This window comes from Protopterus annectens, chromosome 17.part0, assembly GCF_019279795.1.
Source record: "Protopterus annectens isolate FY-2018-M chromosome 17.part0, PAN1.0, whole genome shotgun sequence".
Taxonomy (NCBI): Eukaryota; Metazoa; Chordata; order Ceratodontiformes; family Protopteridae; genus Protopterus; species Protopterus annectens.
In genome coordinates, this window is record NC_056751.1 from 496,803,096 (window position 1) to 496,826,904 (window position 23,809).

A 23,809-nucleotide genomic window follows, 5' to 3' on the forward strand; every position below is an offset into this window, starting at 1 on the left:
TGAGGATATCCCTGCAGATGTCTTGATAGGGAATGATTTTGATAATACAGTACCTTGTGTGCATGCAGTTACAGGGAGTCAGCCTTGGAGACAGACATGTGGGTCAGGTAGCCTGGGGAGACTCAGATAGACCCCACACCTGAAGCTGGGGCTGTTGAGGTGGCTATTTCAGGGAGGGAGCTACCCTGTAGTAGTGAGCCTGAAAGTGAGCCACAGATACTGGTAGGTATCGATGTTCCCATGGACAGGGTGACTGCAAGAACAAAGGTGAGTGGTAGTACCCAGGCTGACAGTGAGGCACCACTGTCAGAAGAGACTGGTCTTCCAGTGGAAAAAAGGCTGGGAAGGGTCAAAAAGGCAGAGTTGAGACAAGGTCAGCCTTTGGAACCTACAATATGAGGCTTGAGGAAGACAGCTAAGGAGGCACCTAATTCTCAAGGAAAAGCGGAGACTGTATACTGGAACAAAGTGTTACTGTATAGAGAGTGCACCCCTGATGGAGGGCTAGAGGGTGAGGTAATACAGCATGGGCATAAAGCATACCAAGACAATCGTATTATGCAGAACTTTTACTGTCCTGGGATTCCAAGGACTGTAACAGGGTACTGCAGGACCTGTAAGCAGTGCCAAAAATAGGCAGGGCAGGAGATAAGGTCAAGGCTCCTTTGATGTCTTTGCCTGTGATCAAAGAGCTATTTCAAAGGGTAGCGATGGATATTGTGGGGCCTCTGAATACCCCAAGTTCCACAGGGAAGAAGTATATCCTGGTGGTAGCAGATTATGCTGATAGATACTCTGAGGTGGTGGCTCTGTCCTCTATTGAGGCAGAGAAGGTGACATGCTTTGTTACAGATTTTCCAGTAGGTAGGTTTCCTGGAGGAAAACTGACTGACAGAGGTGCCAGTTTCATGTCAGACCTTCTGGTTTGTCTGTGGAAATGCTGTAGGTTGAAGCACCTAAAAAACGTCCCCTACCACCTCCATACTAATAGTCTTGTGAAGAGTTTAAACTCTACACTGAAGACAATGCTATGGCATTTGCAGACCAACTTAAGGGAGAGTCGGACAAATATTTGCCCCATCTGCTGTTTGCATACATTAAAGTACCCCAGGAATCCAGAGGTTTTTCATCCTCTGAGTTGCTGTATGGGCATAGGGTGAGGAGGCCTTTAGATTTTATTCATGATGAGTTGGAGGGTAAGTATGAATCCCACAAAAAGCCTGTTGTGGCATATGTCCTAAACATCAGGACAAGGCTTATGGAGCTCATGGGCTTGGCCCAGGAGAACCTGGCAGGAGCCCAACAGCAGAAAAAGGTCTGGTATGACAGGAATACTCTAATTCAATAGTATGCTGTGGGGCAGCAGGTTGTGGTGCTCATTCCTGGCAGACACAATAAGCTCCAGGCAACTTGAGATGGACCCTTTGAAGTGGTGAGGAAGGTCAGTGATTTTAACTACATGGTAGAACTACTAAGCAGGAGGCAGGGGCACAAATTGTACCATCATAACATGATGAAGCCTTACCATGACAAGGAGGACCTTGTGCTTAGTATTTGCAGTAGGAGGCAGGAGGAGTCTGAGGAGGATCTGGTGATCACAGACCTGACAAGAAAAACAGACCAGATAGAGTACTGTGGACCCCAGCCTACAAGCAGCCATTCCAAAAGTTTAAAGAGACTTTGGGAGGACCTGAAATAAAAACAAGTACCGAACCAACATGGCTACACAAAAACCTTTCGTGATCACACATAATGTGAGTATTAGAGGGGGTGACACATCTAATAAAACTGAAAGGGCTGAACAAAAATGGATCTTGCTCTTGAATGCAGAGAAATTGCCTGATTTAAATGGTGTTTCCAACCTTAAACCATTTTTGAAAGTACGCCCGCTTAAACATTAATGTTGTTTTTAAACTTAGATTTTATTTGCATTGTTTCTTTTGTATTTATAACAACTGTTGCATTGCTTGTGTGTGCACCTTTTAGTTAATTTATGAGATCTGAATATGATAGCTGACTGGTTTTGCTTTCTTTTTAAACTCATGCCTTTCTGCTTGTTTATTAGTCTGAAGAATCAATAGTGTTATTGCGAAACTGCTCACTTTTATTACTTTTCTATTTTGTTAAATAAATAGAGGTTTTTGTGTAGTCATGTTGGTTCAGTACTTGTTTTTATTTCAAGTTTACAGTTTTATTGTACTGCACCTCTCACCTAGCCCTGTGTATTTTTTGCTTTTTTTGATACTTTGGGAGGACCCCCCCTGTGTTAGCCAGTCCAGATTTGTTGTGCAAATGGATGGTTTAAACCATGGGGTGGTTGCTAAATTCAGCCACATTTCCACAGAGGGAAAGGAGAAGCACCCAGTTGTATATCTCAGCCATAGACTTCAACCCATGGAGGAATGTTATGCAGCTGTAGAAAAAGAATGGCTAGCCATTGTATGGGGACTGCAGAAACTTCTGCCCTAGCTGTATGGAAGGAAATTCACTGTGGTTACAGACCACAATCCCTTAACATGGCTACAGTGAGCCAGTCAGCAAAACGCCTAGTTATTAAGGTGGAGCTTAGGGGTGCAGGCATATGACATGACAGTGCCATACTGTAGTGGGGTCAGCAATGCCAATACAGATGGGATCTCAAGACAGGGTAAAGGTTAATGTGTTCCCAGACAGGCCCATTTCTCTCAAGCAATGTATTCCCAAGGTTACTTCAAAAACTAGCTTGAGTTTTCAAAGGGGCGAGAGATGTGAGGTTATGAGGTAATGCCATCTGTGCCAGGGAGAGTAGGGGAGTACATGTGCACATATGTCAGCATAGCTAGCTTGAGTTTTGTAAAGAATTTTATGTTATTTGACTATCACACTGATTTGTACACGTTTGAGTTAAAACTATATTTGTAAAGTTACTTGTGTTAAAAGTCCATCAACAGTAGGTCCTGCTGAACTGAAAGAATGTATGCATGTATATTAGGTTGCACTGTTGTAACTGATCAAATGTGCATGTTTATCAGAAAACCCTGGATGGGTGGAAAGTTTGAAATTGTGTTATAGCTTTCAGATGCTGCCACAGATCTTAGTGTCTGTGTATTGCACCAGAGTTAGGTGATCAGAGGTGATGTCATCCTATAACAAACATCTGGTTTCTTTGGAACTCTCACAGAAGTACTTTGGAACCTGACAGGAAATATTTCTGACAGGATATATATCTCACACTTCCACCCAGACAAAGACAGAAATCATCTGGCTTTTGCTGTGGTAAGCCACTCAGTACACATCAGCTTGCCTTACTTTAGTAAGTAATCAGAGAACAGCAATTATTTAATCAGTCAGGGACATTTAGTCAGAATAGTTCAGTATTGTTTTCTGCATGTGTGAGAAACTATCCCAATGCATTATTTTTTATAGATCTGTGGTTGAAACTCTCTTGTTTATTGTATTCAATATTCTCCTGTTTTCTGTTTTATTATTTATCATTAAATATTTTATTACCTGTCACTGTGGCTGGTCCTTTAGATAATATTTTTAACACCCTGAGAGTACTTATGCTTGTTTTAGTGACACTGTGACCGCTTCTGAAAACCTTGCTGTTTTAGTCACACCTTACCATTTGAATTAGTACTAATTTTACATAGTATAATTGGGTACCCTTTGTAAGAGCCTCAGGGTAGCTGACTGGTGGCAGAGTGATTACCTCAGAGTCTGGGCAGAAAGGGGCACAGCTAGTAAATCTGTGCCTTCTTTTCTCAGTTGCTTATGTGTGTGTGAAATTCAAATATCCAAGTATGTGTGTCAGCTACTGGGAACAGGCAGACAGAGCTCCAAAGTATTCAGTGTAGAGTTTTGTGTGGGCCTGGAGAGTTCTCCCTGTGTGTGATCTTAAGGGAAATTGTGCTTGGTACAAGAAGTGTATCTGAAAATACTGTGCAAATCCATTTATGTTGTTAGTGACCATCCCTCACCAGAGTCAGTGGCGAGGATTGACTGCCCTTGACTGCTGGCCTGGAGTTGGGACCTGTCACATTGTCTACCACCCTCTAGACACATCAGTGAAAACCAATTATCTGTTGGTGTTTAGTTTTAGGAGAAGGGGCAGTAAAAATGGTTGTGAGGTTGGAATACCTCAGTTTTCCAACTGCAGACTGATCATTTCCTATGTCTAGCATAGAATTTGAAGAGATCCATGAGGGAGTTCTGGATGAGGCAGAATTTGCTTATTAGGAACAAGAAGGCATCAGAAAAAAAACATTCAAAACAGTTGTCACTAGGTTGAGTACAGCTCATTGTATGGAGGTGGTATCTCCACTAGGTAACACTGGCATTGATATAGGCCTCTTTACCTTAAGTAAAGTTAGCAGTGTGTGACAATAGAAATCTGGAATATAAACAGCTGGAAGTTGAAGAAGGGAACAAGAAAGGATAATGAAGAGAAATGCAAAGGTGCTGACTGAGGTTTCTTTTTTGGAGATAAACTCTTGGCTACTCTTGTAAGGGCCCCAGGGCCATTAGCCTAGTAACCTCCTATGATCCTATGAATAATGTGTCAAGATTTGCAGGCAACATTCTGAAAGTTATGTGTAGGTGATTTCTAAAAAGAAGAAATTTAAAGCTCAGGAGGAGGAAAAAAAGACTGGGCAAGGAGATCATGGTGGTTCTTGTAAACAAGAAAAGTTATTCTACAGTAGGAAGAAGTAGGAAGGGAGAAACAGAAGTGTACAGTGAAGAAGTGTATGAAGAACTGAATGAGTTCTTCATCTGAGAAGTCACATAAAAAGAGGAAAGGACTGTATTGGGATACAAAGATGGTAGAGTTAGGTGAAAGAAGGATGGCTGGACCAATAGAAACAGCAATGGTAAAAAAGGAAATAGCCACCATAAAAAAAGGAAAATCACAGTGAGGTTCTCAGAATACTTTATCCAATCACTGTCCAGTAATAAGTCCCAGATGAGTGCAACACAGCTTAATTTGTCCCTATCTTCAACAGATGAAAGAAATCAAGTACAAATAGCTCATTGGCCATTTATCCTGAAGGTGGTCTCAAGAAAGGTGACTGAAGGGGATCCTTGGAGAAAGGTCTGGAGTCTTTCTAAATCTGAATGACAGCTAATGTCAGGCAACAAACCAGCAACGCTTCACTACCTACTTGACAATCAACATCTCTTACTGTACAGTGACTTAAGAAGACTGAGAAACAGCAGAGATAGATGAAAAACTGCCAGAAGTTCTGATCCCTTAATTTTAATAAGGCTTCTAACTCATTTCCAAATTGAAGACTGCCGTCACTGACCTGAAAGGGCTAGGTGAAGGCAGAAATGTATAAGCAAAGTGGCTGAATGACTACAAGGTAGAACTTAGAATGTGATACTTAAAGGGAGGCTACCACGGGTAGGGGAAGTGACCAGTGTAGTTGCACAGTATCAGTATCACTGTTTACTATATCCCTCACCGATACATTATAGGATGACAAATAAAGCAAAAATAACAGCCATAGTCCTGGATGGGAATGGCCATAAGAAAAGACCTGGAAGTTCTCTAAGGGAAGGCAGAAATTGGCAAATGAGGTACAGTGCAGATAAGTGTAAACTTGTGCATTTGGTAAATGGCAATCCATAGATAAGAAGCAAGACAGGGGATAATAAACTATGAAAAGCAATAGCTCAATAGCTAAAAATGACCTAAATCATTCAGCTATGAAACAGCCATGGATCATTAGGTAGAAGTAGGGTTGGCAACAAAAACATTACAAAAATGGTTGGGACGTATTATTTGAGACATGGACTTCAGTGATAAGAAGATTATAGTCCCACTCTGCAACATACTAAATCTGAAATACTGCACACTTATTCAAACCTTAAAAGCAAAAGCATATGAAACAACTCCAAAGAAACAAGAGGCAGGCTGCTGAAATCATCAATGGGTGATGGGAAAGGACTGTAAGCAGTATCAGAAAGTGGTGAACTTGTGCACATAAAAAACAGGAGAAAAAAGTAGCTGCATGTTAAAACTAAAGGCATATAATTGAGACACAAGGTAAAAAATGGATGAGTAGTTATAAAATATAGTTGGAGGGTACTCACTTTAACCTTTACATGAAAATGTAGTGTTTCACAAAGATAGCTGTGGATCTTTGGAACATAATTGCCTGAATTAATTGCAAAACTGTAAGAGCTTTCAACAGGGTATCGCCTGCTGAAACAAGGCACATATAGACAGCACCTACTTATTATATGTGCCTATATTTGCATACTTGCAGTCAGGCTTTCTCGTTCTCTCATCACATTATGTAACGTGATATAATTCATGGAATAAAAATAACAGTGAGCATGTCTGTATCATGGATAATGCATGGAATAAAAATAACAGTGAGCATGTCTGTATCATGGATAATGCATGCAATGAAAATAACAGTGAGCATGTCTGTATCATGGATAATGCATGCAATGAAAATAACAGTGAGCATGTCTGTATCATGGATAATGCATGCAATGAAAATAACAGTGAGCATGTCTGTATCATGGATAATGCATGCAATGAAAATAACAGTGAGCATGTCTGTATCATGGATAATGTATGCAATGAAAATAACAGTGAGCATGTCTGTATCATGGATAATGCATGGAATAAAAATAACAGTGAGCATGTCTGTATCATGGATAATGCATGCAATGAAAATAACAGTGAGCATGTCTGTATCATGGATAATGCATGCAATGAAAATAACAGTGAGCATGTCTGTATCATGGATAATGCATGCAATGAAGCATCTTAAACTCCATTCAAAAATACACAGAGACTACACTGTCAGAATGTCTGCACTGAAAGTTTCCAGAGATTCAGAAAATTATAGCACAAGACAAAAAAAAAATCTCTCACAGTGAAAGAAAAATTACATACTACAATTACACCAATTATCAGTGCTCTTAAATGGTGCTCCAGCTTTCAACATTGGTGAGGTAACATGACTGCAAATCACTCAAGAAACAAAACCCTCAACAACAGGTGTAGGTATGCTCAATCCTGGGGACCTAACACTATCTTCAGATGCCATTTCAGTCGCAGTTTCTTTCTTGATTAATCAGTCTGAACACAAGTGTTATTTCCTTTTTGGAAAGCTGCTATGATTGTTCTGCTGCACAAGGCTGATCCAGCTTGTGTCTTACATTAATCTTTTCTCCTCTAACATTTTTTTTTCTTTTAGAAAAAAATGCATCCAAACGCAACAGTGAAGACATTGTTTTTTCCTTGACAGTTCAGAAAAGCTTTTGTCCAGCCCACAACTCTTTGAGCACTTAGTTTACTAGAAATAATTTCCTTCATGTGGCTCATACCTCTGGTCAGTCTACAGTGAATCTGTTCTTAGATCTGTCCAAGTCATTAAAGACAGTGAATCACATAATATTCATTCACAGCCTTCAGTTCTGTGACCACGAAAAGGACTATTTCCAACACCAGTATGAAAGAATACATGATTAGTTCTCTAAAGAGATGGTTGTAAGTGCATTACTTATAGTTCTAGAAACCTCTCTTTCTAAGAACATATACCGAAGAGTGGCAGTTCAAAGGTGGCACAACATTAATGGTATGTGCGCTGTACAAGAAGGCAGATAAAGGGAGACTAAATTAAATTAACAGGTAGACACTACAGAGAAAAATGAAGGCAAAAGAGAGTATGATGAAAACTTTCAATACCTCAGGGGCATCAACTGCCTAACATTTTTCAAATGAGACACACAAGAAATAGATGGTGTAGTAAGGATATATAATGTGCACTAGTAAGGGGCAAATTTGCTGATATGGGTTATCACTGAAACAAGAAAAGTTGCTGGAAATGCCTACCTAAAGAAATACTACAGTCAAACACCATGAGTGAATTCATGATGGCATGAAATAAGCATAAAGTAATTCTTATGGTGGTAACAAGAAATGAGAAACAAGGAGTTGTTAAGAAAGGCCTACTGCTCATCTACTAGGTGTGCAAAGCATCCATCTGCTGTCAGCATTTCTGATGGTCTGTAATATAAAAAAAGTAGTGATAATGAAGTACAGATGAAGAGAGGAACTGCTGAATGCAAAACATTCCCTCTCAAAACTAGTGTTATACATTTGCATTTTTATTTTAACATAGGATGTTACTTAAAATTACCAGTTTAATACTGGCTTATTAGCATATCTTTGAGATGCATCTGGTTGAATGGGATTGGTTTCATGGCCCCCTCAGCTGATAAACACTGAAAGTGGGATTCCTCAAGAGGTGCTACACATCTGCCATACTACAATTAAACTAAAAAATTACTGTAAAATCTGAACCATTACTTACATATGTTCATAGGTGTTTACTAGGATAACAACCACAAGAGCCTTTTTAAGTATAGCCATACATCCCAAATCTCTGCCAAGTTCTGATACCCTTGATAAGTGTAAGCATGGGCCGGGGAGATGAACCATTTACAGGTTACCTGTTTGCATCAGAGACATAGGTGCCAAACTAGGGATGCATTTTCGTTTTCCCATCCAATTGTCCAAGTTGCACTGGAATTGGATTAGGGAGGAACTCTGCTTCACATGGAAGGGGAACCTGTTCCATAAAGTGGGTAGTCTCTGGGATACATACATATCTCTCCAGCAGGTCCTATTTATATCACAGGCAAGGTTTAAGTCTTTAGAACAGGTAATTCTGGTAGTGTTTGTTTTGTAGATATGCAGGTGGTCCATCAGAGTGGGGTATGACAATGCCTTGTATGTCAGGCATAGATCTTCCCTCAAAAGCCTGTAGGAGACAGAATACAGGGAAAGGGCCTCGATGCAGTCTGCATAAAACATATTACTTACTCCCTGTATTCTTTTAGTGAGGAACCTCTGTGGACATTCCAGTTGTTGGATATGCCTGGTTAGTTACATACCAGAGTGCATTGTACTCAATGATAGGTCTGATGAATGCCGTATACAGTGGAACAATGACTTTCTTGGACTTAGATGCCATACCTTTTTTTATAAGTTGTGCAATATAGAACGATTTCCTCATCACTGTAGACATGTGGTGATCAAACTCCAGATTACTATCTATGTGTGTCCCTAACTCCCTGACTGCTGGGTCAACTCTAAGGGGTGTGTTGTCAATATGATAGTTACCAGGGATGGATGACTTCCCAAAGGATACAATTATGCATTTATTGGCATTTAGTTTTAATCCATGACTCTGACACCAGATGTTTGTCTGTGTCAGCCCCTCCTGGAAAACATTTGTGTCAGTGTGAGATTCAATGACAGCTCCTAATTTGCAATCATCTGCAAATTTAGTCAGCCAGAGACAACTGACATTGGCCTTGATTTCTGAGAAGTAAATGTCAAAAAGGAGCAGTCCAAGGACTGATCCCTGAGGGACTCCACTTGTGACTGGTTTCTTTGTAGAGGTGGACTCCCCAATTCTAACAACCTAGGTCATGTCTGTGAACCAGTTGGTTATCCACCGGGTGACATATGGGTTTGTACCTAACCTCTTGAGTTTGTCAACAATGCCAGAGTGGGGTATTTTGTCAAATGCCTTGGCCAAGTCAAGGTAGGCAGTGTGAATGACTTTGCCCTCATCCATTGCTTTCGTGACCTTCTCAAAGAAGTCCACAAGGTTGAGTTGGCATGATCTGCCCTTGACGAAACCAAACTGGGTTGGGTCCAGTGTTTGGAGGTTTGCTATATCTCTGTTAATCATTTCCATGACAATTCTTTCCGGGACTTTATATAAAAGACTAGTGAGACTTATGGAGCTGTAGATGACCCACCTTTGTGCAGATGGATGACTGTTGCCTTTCTCTATTCATGATGTATGAATCCTGTTTGGAGTCTACAGTTAAATAGTAATTCCAGAGGCCCTGATAGCTCATGTTTCATGCTATTTAGAAGACATCTTGGGATACTGTCTAGGCCCATTGATGCAGTGTTCTTGGTCTTAGAGAGAGCATTAAGGACCTGTTCCCTAGTGATAGTATGGGGAGTTTATTTGATGATATGTCCTGAGTGAAGGTTGAGGGGGAGAGATGAGTAAAGTTGGAGTTGATTTTATCAGCCAGGAGGTTTGCTATATCTTCTGGCTCAGTATAGGTGGCTCCATTTACAATGAGCTCTCCATACAATCGTGTATTGCCTTTGAGGCTGTGGAAATAGCTAAAGAATGCTCTGTAGTTGTCCTTGGCCTGGGAGGCCAAATTTACCTTAAATTTGGCTTTAGTAGACTTTATTTGTCCTCTGATTTGTTTGTTTAGTTTGATGAGGGTGCTTTTATCCTGCTGGGTGCTGCACCTCCTAATTTTTGCCATTATTTTCTTCCTCCTGTTATACAGCCTATTGATTTTGTGATTCCTCCAGAGTGGCTTGTTTTTTGAGTTAGTTCTGTACTTCTTCCTGGTGGGTACAGCTGCCTCTATGCAGCTATTAACATACTTGTACAGGGTTTCTGTGAATAGTTCTGCATAGACAGAAGTGTTCTCAGGTTTATAGGGGCTTGAAATTTTACCATGTTCTCACTTATTAGCAGTAAGTTAACCTTAGAATAGTTCCTGAATAGTCCCGGTTTAACTGGAGGTCCAGGTTTTATTTTTACTTAAAAGGAGACCATTTTGTGGTCTGACCTTAAAGTAGAGGGTGTGCAGCACTCTCTCATATTAGTGAGGACCAGATCCAGTATGGTTGCACCCCTGCTTGGTGTACTGACTATCTGGTCCAGGGAGTTTGTGTTTACAAAATCCAGGAATCTCTGTGCATGTATGTTTGATATTTATAGGATTCCCAGTTAATAGTGAGGTAATTAAAGTCACCCAAGAATATGGTATTGGGTTGGATGGTTAGTGTTTCTAATAAGTTTAAATACATGGTATGGGTTTCCTGGGTCATAGAGAGGGACCTATAACTTGGAAGGAAGTGGTATTGGATTTTACCTAAGGTGATTTGAGCATAGCGCAGCTCAAGTGCATTGTCCTGTTTGACCAGCCTTGAAGTATATTTATTTTTGATGTAAACAGAAACACCTCCACCTTTAGTCCCTGCCTGTGAAGTAGTTGGTCTAAATGTGTGGAAAGCATTATAACCCTGCGCTGTTGGTGTGCTGTCTGTGGCTTTAAACTATGTCTCACAGACCACACAGACACTAGCATTCTCTATGGTAAAGAGAACTTCCAGAGTTTTTTTGTTTAGGCTCCTAGCACTAAGCAGTAATACCTTTAGATTTTCTTGGCTTTGATTTGCTATTTCGGCAGTATTTTTAGTTTGGCATTGCCTAAAACAGGCACTATGGGAGAAGACAATTGTTTAGCTAATATTCAAATGCCTAGAGCCCTGGCAAAACAGCATGGTTTGTTGACCATCTCCCTCAATGCTGACAAATATTGCACCCCCCTTAGAATGACACCAGAAACTAAGCCAATTATTAAAGTCAATCATCTTTTGTTCGTACTGTGGTATCATCCTTGGAGAAGGTAAAATGCTGCTCAATGCTAGGCTCATACCAGCCTGAGACACATATTCCAAGAGCTCCATGATGTCTCTCTTCATATAGTCTAGGGAGGTACGTCTCAGGTGATTTACTCCCACATGGACTATGACGGAGTCATATTGGTAATTGTGATCCAATGACATGAGTGCAGGTGTAATGTGGTGGATCCTAGTCCTGATAAGCAACTGATTGTAACTTTCTCTTTACTCAGCCTGGTGAGAAGGACAACAGTGTGTCTCACAATGGAGTCTCCAATGACTAGAATGTTGGATTTTGTGGTGACTCGCCTTATGGGCATACAGGTACAGTCTCCTTGAGATATAGCTATATGTGTTGATGTGGGTGTTGTTTTGAAAGAGTGCATTTGGGGCTGCTGAGGGTATTTCTTATGTGTTCTTTGTCTAGGAGGTCCTTGTGGTTTAGGAAGGTTACATGTGAGTGCCTCAGTATATGTGGTTTTATATGTCTGCTTTGAATTGTGTGTGATGGGTGCAGTATGTGTATTACTGCCAACCTTATTGACATTAGGAGTACTTTTATGGGAGAGCTTTGCCTCCAGTAAAGTTGTGCAAATACATCTCTCACATACCGTATCAGTTTAGTTGAGAATTAACTGGTTGTCAGTAAACATGAGTCAATTTCTACACAGCCTCAGGATGCCCATATCAACCAAGCCAGTAACGGAGACAGCAGGAAAGTTCATATCCATGGCAACAAACCCTTAGATGGTTGAAGTGAGAATATTAATCACTGTCAGGACTATGTGGACAGTGCTTGTCACTGCAAACTAGATGTGCTGTGTGCAACTGGATATTAGAGAATTTTCAATTGTGCTTTTACAGGTGTCTGAATCTGTACAGAGCACTGCCAAACACTTGAGGTGAAATTAATACGTAGACCCTGAAAATTTAAGGATGAAGTATTTAGGGAGATATTCTGAAGTTAGAAAAAAATCAAGCAGCATTTACTGAAAACAAAAAAATTAGCTTGTTAAAAATGATGAAAAGAGGGGAGTCGCATGAATGGCTGCTACTAATGCTAGTCTCACCACAACTTCACTCTTTTGGGATACAATACTCTTTTGCTTCTTGTCTTACTGCAAAATTTAGTACATTTATGACATTTCAACATTGTTCAATATTTTCATTTTAAAGTTAGACCGATTCTATCTGAGCAGCTCATAAATGTGTTAACTCAAAATGTTTTGATCTGAGACAGAATGTGCTATCTTTAGTGAAATTTCATATTCAGTCTGGTAAATCACCTTTCCTATAACGTAAGTGAAGATGAAGCACAGTAAAAAGTTTTGCTTATAGATTTACTTATTTAAATCAGAAGTACCAACTCCATTATGAAATGTTAACTCTAGTTACAAGCCAAGATCAAAGCAATAATGTTCTTCTGTTCTAAGGTGTGACTATGGACTGAGGAATTGCAGTGTGACAATATGAAGTGCCAGTTACAAGAATTAACATTCACAGAAACATGCACCATATCAGCTCTAATAAACATTGAACTGAATCAAGGGCAAAATACATTGCCTTAGATTGTGGACACATTTAGGGAATATCAGCAAAATGAGGAAAACATCAGCAGCAAACATGGCATTCGTTTTCCTATTTATATAATAGGCAAAGGTACAGCATATTGTTATTAGTGTCTTCCAAAATGCCTCCCCTGCAAATCCATTTTTCGAGCCTTTTAACAGTTAGACTGTGTGGGTTAAACCATTCACTGACAATGTAGGTTCAACTTCCTTTTGATGTTTACATATAAGTGACAGAACTGATTTTTTGGATGTCATTAAAAATTAATTGAAGAGATATTTTTCATCACAGGTATTTAGAAAGAATAACTTTTCTAATAATCATTTGTATTTCCAGAGCTGTCAGCCTATTAATCAAAAGGCAAGTGTAGTAAATGGACAGATGGCACTTGTATCTTGGCAAGTTTCAGAGGATAGTGTCTTTCTTTTTCAAAATTATTTAATGAAATGTTTTACAGATAGGACTACCCAAAAGACTTTTTAAAGAATAAAAAACTAGATGTCATTTCTATTTGTTCTATCAGAACATTATTGACACCCACTGGTGTACCCTCTGCCACTTTGATAATATTAGGGGCATAGTGAAGGGATAGGTTCCTGACCCAGAGACTCCCCTTACTCTGGAATAGACTGCCCATACGTGTCAAGCAGAGTGCCTCCTTGGTCCTCTTCAAAAGGAACCTTAATGATTGGATGGGAGATAGAAAATTCACCCCGGGGATCGTGTCAGTCGACCTGCAAGACAGGGGTCCAGGGAAAAAAATATTGTGGGAAGAAATATTCAGGGAATTGTTATGGCTAAGCTTGTATAGGCCCTGGGGCCGATAGCCTAGTAACAACTTATGACAGTGTTTGGTTCTTCTGATTATAATTGATGTAACCAGTTCTTGCTCATTAATGCAAAGCCTAGAGGTGAGATTTTTAAGGTGATTAATCAGATCACCAAATTTTGATTACACCATGGTTTTACAATTAATTGTTTGTTTATTTACATATTATTATTAATTTAGGTTTGATAAGTAACAGTTTCCATTTACATAGATTTGAAATAGTTTAATGTTACTAATATTGTTGTTAACACTTAAAGATTAGTCTTCTTACCTGAGAGTGACAGATCTACGAACTTTGTTCATATAATTTTGAGAAAAGTTTTCAAACTGACTGCAAGTATGGATATATTATCATGTATTAGTCAGATTTACATGTATACAGAGCCCTAGACGGAAGTAAAAAAAAAGTGGACAGTCTTTCAAGAACATATAAAGATGCTCCAGTAAATATAGCTACTACTATACAGCACAACACTATTTTAAAACAGGTTGTAAATAAAAATAAAATAAATAAATGAAAATATTAAGCTAAGAACTCATCAAAACTGGTGAGATTGGATTACTGTTAATTGTTGTTCTAGTCCTGGGAAAAATATTATGTCATTGCATTTATTCCTGCAGAAATAAAGCTGCAGGAGTCATTAGCTAACAGGTATGCAAAGGACATGACTGAATTTTAAAGAAACCTTTCACCAGCCTTTCATTCACTGCCACACAGAAATCGCATATCACCTCCCAATTAAAGATTCCTTTGTGGACTCAGAAGACACTGAGTATTTTAGTGAGCAGAATACAGAACATTATGAATACCGGTGGCTCCTGCATTGGCAATTGCCATTTTTCTGAGCAGAAAATATATTTGAGTTCTTATTTCTAAAGGTTGCATTTACAATATTGTCATATATGCTTGTTTTCTTAATTTCAGCAAGGAAAATGTTACTAGTGCTAAAGCAATGATCCAACTTCCAATCACAGAGGCAGTGGCTTGAGGTATCTGTTTCTGACATGGATCATGTAAAGTAAGAAACCTGTACTGCAAAAATGCAAACTTTAAGAGCAGCCCAATGACTGGCAGACAGCCTGCTTAATGGTCCAAAACTTAAAAGTAGTTGACAGGCCAAAAACATGCCTATGCAGTTAACAGGGCAGCCTTACTGTAATTTATTCATGTAACCTGGTAGAAGGAACAACAGCATTAGTATAGTTTCTGAAAATATAGAGTGCTAAAGATATGTGACATACACAGCAGACTAGGATGCCATGGTTCAGGTTTGTACTGTAAAGAAAAAGTACAGTTTTGTACCTACCATAAATGTAGATGTCCGATAGATATGCAACTGCAGTCCTTACATATGGGTTGTCCTGCCTCAGGCAGCCCTCGGTCGGCCGGATTCCAAAGTCTGGGTCCGGCGTCGGCTGATGTTGCCTCCTCCCCGACGTCAGAGCGGATGGGGTATAAAAGCATCAGCCGACGCCATCTTTCTCAGTGTTTCTTGCCCCAGATGCCAGGTGCCCTCCAAGGAAGGCTAAATTTAGAACTGGATAAAAAATTCCAGACATACACAATAGCAATAAACAGATACACCATAACAGATATCCCCAGCAAAGTATAAAAGGAGGGAAGTGGACCCAATACACAGAGGGGTAGGAGGGAGGGAAAACCTGACTGCAGTTGCATATCTATCGGACATCTACATTTATGGTAGGTACAAAACTGTACTATGTCCTTCAAGAATGCAACTGCAGTCCTTATATATGGGTTGAATACCATAGCCAAGCTGGGGGTGGTAGGCTCTAAGATAAGGATGGTGTAGCTAAAATGCCCTGCAGGACTGCCGAAGCAAAGCCTGCTCGGGAACTGGAATATAAAGGCAGGTTGCAGTGTTTGGAAAATGTATGCACGGAGCTCCATGTAGCAGCTTCTAGAATGTCCTTTGTAGCCACCCCTCTTAGGAAAGCTGTGGAGGTGGCTGTAGCTCTGGTGGAGTGTGGCCTGATATTGGCTGGCACACCCTTTCCATGGAAAGAATAGCAGAATCTGATGCAATGTCCAATCCATTTTGAAATTGTTTGTTTGGAAATTGCCTTTCCTTGCACTCCAGGGGCGTATGCTACAAATAGTTGGTCAGACTTTCTGTTGGCCTTTGTTCTGTCCAAGTAGTAGCGTAGTTGTCTGTGTATGTCCAAAGTGTGCAGCAGCTTTTCCCCTTTATTTTGAGGATTGGGGAAGAAGGTGGGCAGGTGAATTGCTTGATTTAGAGACACCCTGGATATCACTTTTGGCATAAAAGAAGGATTGGTTCTTAAAGAAACCCTGTCCTGATGAAAAATGAGAAATGGAGGGACTGCCATGAGGACCTGTATCTCCGAAACTCTTCTTGCTGAGGTAATTGCCAACAGGAAAACTGTTTTCCAGGAAAGAAATTTCAATTCTGAAGATGCTGCTGGTTCAAAAGAAGGAAGAGTTCATTTTTCCAACACAAAGTTGAGGTCCCATGCAGGCACTGGTGGTTTTCTGGGAGGTTTGATATTCTTTATCCCTCTTAGAAATTGTCTTAGCAATGGATGTGAAAACACAGGTGGATCAGTGTTGTATGCTGCCAAAATTGCTGAAGCGTGTATTTTTATGGAGGAATAGGAAAGTCCATTATGCAGAATTTCTGCCAAGTATTCCAGTATCTGTGGGATGCTCATTACTGATGCATCCTGTCCCTTGTTGGTATTCCAGATGTTGAATCTCTTCCATTTGGCTGAATAAGTCTTTCTGGTGGAAGGTCTGCATGCTTCCAATAATATCTGTTGAACTTCCTTGGAGAGAGAGATATGGGTAGAAATCATGGAACCCTCCAGGCTGTCAGCTGCAGAGTTTGCAGGTTGGGATGAACAGTCCTGTAATTGTGCTGAGTCAAGAGTAGAGGCCATTGAGGCAGGGGCCATGGGTTGGTGCAAGTTATACTTCTTAGTAATGGATACCAGTGCTGTCTTGGCCAATCTGGAGCTATTAAGATGCCTTTCAGATGCTCTGCTTTGATCTTCAGTAACACCTTGGTCATTAATGGTAGAGGTGGGAATGCATACATTGTTAGAGAGTTCCAGCTGAATGAGAGAGCATCTATTTTCCAGGCTTGTGGATGGTGTGTCCTCGAGCAGAACTTTTTCAGATGATGATTGAGGTGGGAGGCAAAGAGATCTATGTCCGGCCTCCCCCATGCATGAGTTATTTGAGCAAAAATGTCTGGATGCAACATCCATTCGTGCGGGTCCAGGATGTTTCTGCTTAGACTGTCCGCCAGAACATTGTCCCTGCCCAGAACAAACTGGGATTGCAGCTGTATGTTCAGTTTCAGGGACTTTTCCCAAAGGGTCATTGTTAGTCTGCAAAGGGGGTAAGAATGAGTACCTCCCTGCTTGTTTATGTACCGCATAACAGTGGTATTGTCTGTCTTTATTAGCAGATGGCCTTGTTGAAGATATTTTCCGAAGGCCTCGATTGCATGAATTACTGCTAACATCTCTTTTTGATTGATGTGTAGATGTACTTCCTGGGGGGCCCATTGCCCTTGAATGCATTTGCCCTCCATGTGCGCCCCCCCATCCATGGTCTGAGGCATCTGATGTAATGGTTTGGCTTGTTTGAGGTTTGTTGAAAGGCATACCTTTGTTTGACTGGCTTGCTTGGGCCCACCACAGAAATTCCCTTTGTAGGCATGGGATGAGTGGGATAATTGCTTCTAAGTTGTGGCTGTGCTGAGACCATAAACTTTTTAGGTACCATTGCAGCTTTCTCATGTGTAGTCTTGCCAGCGGAATCAGTAGAATGCAAGATGCCATGAAACCCAGGGCCTGCAGGATTTTCCTTGCAGTCATCTGGGTGAGCTTTGCTAGGCTTTTGAAGTAATGAGGTAATTGTTCTTGCTTCTCTTCTGTGAGGTAAGCCATTTGTGATTCTGTGTCTAGTTTGGCTCCTAGAAAAATTATTTGTTGGGATGGCAGTAGTCTTGATTTTTGTAAATTGACTGTGTATCCCAAAGCCTGTAGTAAGTAAATGACATAATTCAAGTTTTTTGCCAAGGCTTGCTTGCTGTCCGCTTGTATAAGGCAGTCGTCCAGGTAAGGGTATATTTGTATCCCCTGGAGTCTGCAGTGTGCAATTACTGATGCCAGGCATTTTGTGAATACTCTGGGTGCAGTAGATAAGCCAAAAGGCAATGCTGAGAATTGATAATGCTCTGACCCTGCAAGAAATCTGAGGTATCTTCTGCAACTGTGTCTGATTGGGACATGCAGGTATGCCTCCTTGAGGTCCAGAGTAACCAGCCAAGACCCCTTGTCCAGCATGGGAAGGAGTTGCTGTAGCGTCAGCATTTTGAATTTTGGTACAATGAGAAAAGTGTTTAGAGTGGACAAGTCCAGTATAGGTCTCCATTGCTTTTCTTTTCTTGGAACAAGGAACAGTCTTGAGTAAAATCCCTGGCCTTGTTCCTGAGGAGGAACCTTTTTTATTGCTTTGATTTTTATCAGCTTTGAAACTTGTTCGAATGCCTCTGCCCTTTGATTTTGTGGCAGGTTTGGCATGCCTTGTCTTGCTGGTAAAGTATGGAAGTGGAACCTGTAGCCTTGGTCTATTATGTCCAGAATCCATTTGTCCTTTGTTAAAATGTGCCAATTTTTTGAAAATAAGGATAATTTTCCACCTAAAGGTGCTTTGAGCCTTGGTCGGCGGTGTCAAAGTCAAGTCATTGTGATTGTCCCTGTGGAGCAGGGGATGTCCCTGCGCCACTTCTCTGATTAGTCGGTTGCCATTGGCGTCCTCTGTAGGAGCCTCTGTATTGCCCTCTTCCTCGAGCACGCCTGTTTTTTCCCCTTTGAAACTTGTCAGTGTCTGGAAAGGACCAATTCTTAGAAGGCCAATTCCTGCTGAACCTTGGTGGCTGAACCTGGAGGAAATCCTTGACTGTTTGCACTGATTTAGCCTTTTCCTCAATTGATTTCAACACATCCTGAGCATTAGCACCAAATAGCTTGTGTTTTTCCAGAGGTGCATCTAGAAGCTTTACTTTAACATGATCTGGCAATGCCTGTTCTTTCAACCATGCATGTCTACGTATGACTGCCCCTGTCATAGCTGCCCTACATGAAGCTTCCAATGCATCATAACCACACTGAAGAAAATGATTGCTAACCTGCTGAGTGTTATGGACCAAATCCTGCAAGGCCTTTCTATCTAAAGGCTCAGGAGAGGCTAACTATTTCTGCAAATCATCCATCAAGAAATCCTGATACTGAAACATATGAAAAAGGCAATTAAAGGCTCTCATTGCAAGTGTGGTTGAGGTATAAACTTTTTTGCCCCACCTCTCCAGGGACCTAGCTTCCCTGTCTGAGGGCAAAGGATTTTTGGCCGTGGATGTGGCCACCCCTTTGGGCCCCTACGAAATTGTTTCTAGATCAACAGAATGGGCCTTAAAGAAATGTTTGTGAGTTTCAGGAACCCTGTAGTATCTGTCCGGCTTGACCGGAACAGGGGGGAGAGAATCAGGAGAAGCACTCGAATCCGAGTACACATCATCCAGTACATCTAACACTGGAGGGATAGCTAAAGGCCTGTGTTTGGGAAGCTTGAGGAAGGTACAAAGCCATTTCCTGGAGTCGGAGAATTCCTGACCTTGCCACTGAAAATGCTCTCTCACGGAGTGGAGAATTTCCCCAAAAGAAATATCCTCAGGAGGAGAGGCAGAAGGAATAGATTCCTCCGCATCAGAATCCTCGTAGGCCTAGAAGGACTCTTCCTGGGTATCTGAGTGATCAGAGTCACCAGAGGCTTCATCTGAAGAAAGGGTGTCTGTATGCTCAACCCTGGGCCTTTTGTCAGAAGGTGGCTGAGAACCTCTGTCAGGATGGGCCTGGGAGCCTCTGATTAAGGAAATTAAATCTGCAGCTAAAGTCATGATTTGTTTATCAGTAGTGGGCTGAGGCAAAGCTTTAGGAGGGTGAGACTTAGCCTGGCTGGCAGCCTTAGCACATCTGTAGGCCTTGATAGACATAGACATAGGGGGCCTAGCTGCCCCACGTGCTGGAGTCACTTTGTTCACCGGTATGGTTTCAGGCAAATCTTGGGCTTCAGTTTCTGGAGGAAAATCAACAACCGGCACCGGCGCAGGCTCCAGGGCCGGAGTGATCGGTAAAGCGGTGTCGTCGGTCCGGAGCTGCGGAACAACCACCTCAGAAGAGACCGATGCACTTGCGGAAGTTTTTGGTGTGGTGTCGGAGGAAGTCGCGGGCCGAGGATGTCGGTCCCGGTCTTTCCGTTTTTTGGAAATATGTGGTGTCGGTTGTTCCGACGGCATGGTATAAGAGTATTTATCGCCAAAAAAGTCTTCAGCGAACTCTGCCCGGCGCCTGAGTGTGCGCTTATTGAAGCAAGCACAGGCAGCACAGGCCGAGACGTCGTGGTCTGGGCCAAGGCAGGGGAGGCAGTAAGAATGGAAGTCCTTATGAGGTATTTGTTTACCACAAGACAAACAGTTATTGACTTTTTCAGTTTTTTCTGACATCGGCTGAGGCAAGAAAAGGTTCCCCAACGGGGTACTTAGCTTTTTGATGACTTCGGATACGTAAAACACAGGAGCTGACCGACCGGCACTTGCGAACTGCTTCTGCTTCGGGCACCGCGTGGCAAGAAAGACTGAGGAAGATGGTGTCGGCTGATGCTTTTATACCCCAGCCGCTCTGACATCAGGGAGGAGGCGACATCAGCCGACGCCGGACCCAGACTTTGGAATCCGGCCGACCGAGGGCTGCCTGAGGCAGGACAACCCATATGTAAGGACTGCAGTTGCATTCTTGAAGGACATCAAAAATAAACCAACAAAATTTGATGAAAGTACCTTAGATATGTCCACAAAGACACTTTATTCAAAAAGAAAAATTTATTGAGCACTTTCGTCTGGCTACACTGCAGACTTCATGTGAATAAGAGACAACATAATTGAAGTTCATTTAAAAATAATCATGCAGATCATATGAATAACAAACTACTTAGAAATTCCATTGGAATGAGTAGCGACAAAAGAAATCCACTAAACATATATGCGTAATAATACAAATACATTGATTCCCAAAATATAACCATGTAAAATAAATAATGTAAAAAATACATTTTAGATTTGTACTTAAGCTTTTGGGTGATATGTTTAGTCTCTGAAAAGGGTCACCTTCTTTGTTAAGGGGATTCACTAAGTTCATAGTAGTATTTCCTTTTTCTCTTAAAAAATCTTTATTTCCAGGGTCAAAGGACAACTGGAAAGTTTCACAAATAGCTTAATACGTTGCATGCAGTTAAACCAAATACAGGCTCAGTGCACCTTAATAACACATTATACAGCATGATTCCTGCTAATACAGTCTTATACGGGGGAGTAAACTATACCACGCTATGATCATTACTACTTACATCTAAAAGGAAGCAGGAAAGCACAGAAGAGAATTGTCACTCATGACATAAGTCTAACAGGGTCCACACCTTTGCTTAACTTATTAACTAACTGAGGGATGGCTTAACTAACTGAGGGATTTATTATATATGGAATACAAACCACAGTTAAAGCTGGGCTAGATAAATCCTTCAAAGGTACCTACCCTGTAAGTCCATTTTTTGAATCCTTTAACAGTTAGACACTGTGGGGTATACCATTCTCTGGCAACGTAGGTTCAACTTCCTTTTTCACGTTTATATATACAAGCTCAGGTGACAGTATTAACTTTTTGGACATCATTAAAAATCTATTGAAGAGTTGTTTTCATCAAATGTATAGAGAAAAAACACATTTTCAAATCATTATTTGCATTTCTTAAGTTTTCATTCTTTTAAACAAAAAGCAACTGTAGTAAAAGAATGAATGGCATTTGTACAAAGCCTCGAGATGAGATTTTTAATGCTCCTAATGCAGACTGTGGCACAAGGGTGGTTCTCTGTTTGGCCTGCTGTCCCTCATATAATGCATTCTACATTGACAAGATTGACCACACCCTAAGGGAGAGTATTTTTAATATGATTATGCTACCAGAATTGGAAATGTAAAAAATGGCTTATATAAGCATGCTTCAGCATGCAAAAGTTTTATCAGGTTTTTACTTCTAGTATTGCAACAGATGGAATTTGTTTCCTTATTGGACAATGGGGAAAGTCATCTAGAATTTAGGGAACTTTGGTGGCAATCATAGGTTATTAGCAAACACCCTACCAGGTATCAGTGTTAATATTAACTATATTTTGAAGAAAATGCAGATATGTAAGCAATGATGCCTGACAGTCAGGGTATGTGTTAATGTGCAATTAACACCCTCCCATGGGTGTTAAGAGGTCCGATGCCACAGGGAGAGGGACTCTACACCCCTAGAAGGGCATTTATTACAAATTAAGACACACCCTGGAAGGTATTATTATGGAAGGCATTTAGAGAATGAGATCTCTGTAAAATTGTTGTGTTTTACTTAACTTATTTTTTTAAATATTATATTATCTTTTTATATATTTTTGATGTAAAAAAGTTCCTCTGCCTAATGTTTCAAACTTACTGTAGTACATGTTAATGGTGTTGGAGGAAGCATTTTACATAAAAAATGTATAAAAAAATGCAATACTTAAAAAACTAAATAAGCATGTAAAACACAACAATTTTACAGAGATCCCATTCTCTGTCACTCCCTCTCACACACAGTCTCTTCTGCTTTTGGACACACATACACACAGTCCCCTCTGGTTTCATACTGGCATTCACTCAGATAACTCACAACCTATTAGCACAAAAAGTCTGGACAAAGCCCCAGAAATAGGGGAAATTTTAAATATTGCTCTTATAAACTTAGAAAGTTGGTAGAATAAAACGTATTGTGTTACAACGCATTTTCTGAAAGATATAAAGCATGAAACAGAAATAGTTGTCATTTAGTGAATTCAATCCTCACTGATTTGCCAGAAACTTCAGAAAACCACAAATTATATGAGGAACAGACAAAAAATATGAGGCAAAAATCTGCACATTCACAGAAAATTTGAACAGTTGAGAGACATACATGCAAGACTGCTCGCTCGCTCTCGATCTCACACACAGTCTCTTCTGCTTCTATACACACATTCACCCACACAAGATCGCTCTCACACTGTCCCGATCTCTCTCACACACAGTCTCCTCTGCTTTCATACACGCATTCACTCACACATGCAGACAGAAACATAAACACATTCATACACATACATATACTATTTTGTGTTTATTTTCTTTTTACATTCACTAACAGCAAAAGCGCTGCTTAGCAAGTGTACAGTAATGGTGGCCATTGTTTTTTTGCAGTCTGAGCTCCACGGCAGCTTAATATACTGCCATGAAGTGGCGGACTCATTTTTTAGTGGGCATTACTTGCACATTAATTCCCTGCTGGAGAATATTTGTTCTCCACTCAGGGTGCTGATGTACAGTTTGCCCATTCTCTAAATTACATTAGATTAGTGAACTGGTGCCATTACCTTCAGGTGCAAAAATGTATTAATATAACATATCATTTTATTATAGTATATATATATATATATATATATATATATATATATATATATATATATATATATACACCTTTCAAGTGTAAAAAAGAGATTATTTGTTTTACATATTACTCATTTTGTGGGAATTAACACATTTGTATTACTACGCATATAGGTTAAGTGGATTTGTTTTGTCAGTGTCTCTTTAAATTATCCTTTTAACTACTTTTTGTGTTGCTCACATGATGTGCACGATTACTTATTATTACCATGTGTGTAAATGTGTATGTATATATATATATATATATATATATATATATATATATATATATTTATATATTATATTATTGATGGCATTTTATAGACTTATCTAGAGAAAGTTCAAGGTAACTTAAGTACCTGCAGAAGTAGTTTT

At 40.4% G+C, this 23,809-nt stretch overlaps 1 protein-coding gene across 1 annotated transcript in view; it reads right to left on the minus strand.

Moving 5' to 3' along the window:
• SHANK1 (SH3 and multiple ankyrin repeat domains 1) overlaps window positions 1–23,809 on the minus strand; it is a 3,668,399-nt gene that overhangs the window by 157,760 nt on the left and 3,486,830 nt on the right. The gene's annotated exons all lie outside the window — the stretch shown is intronic.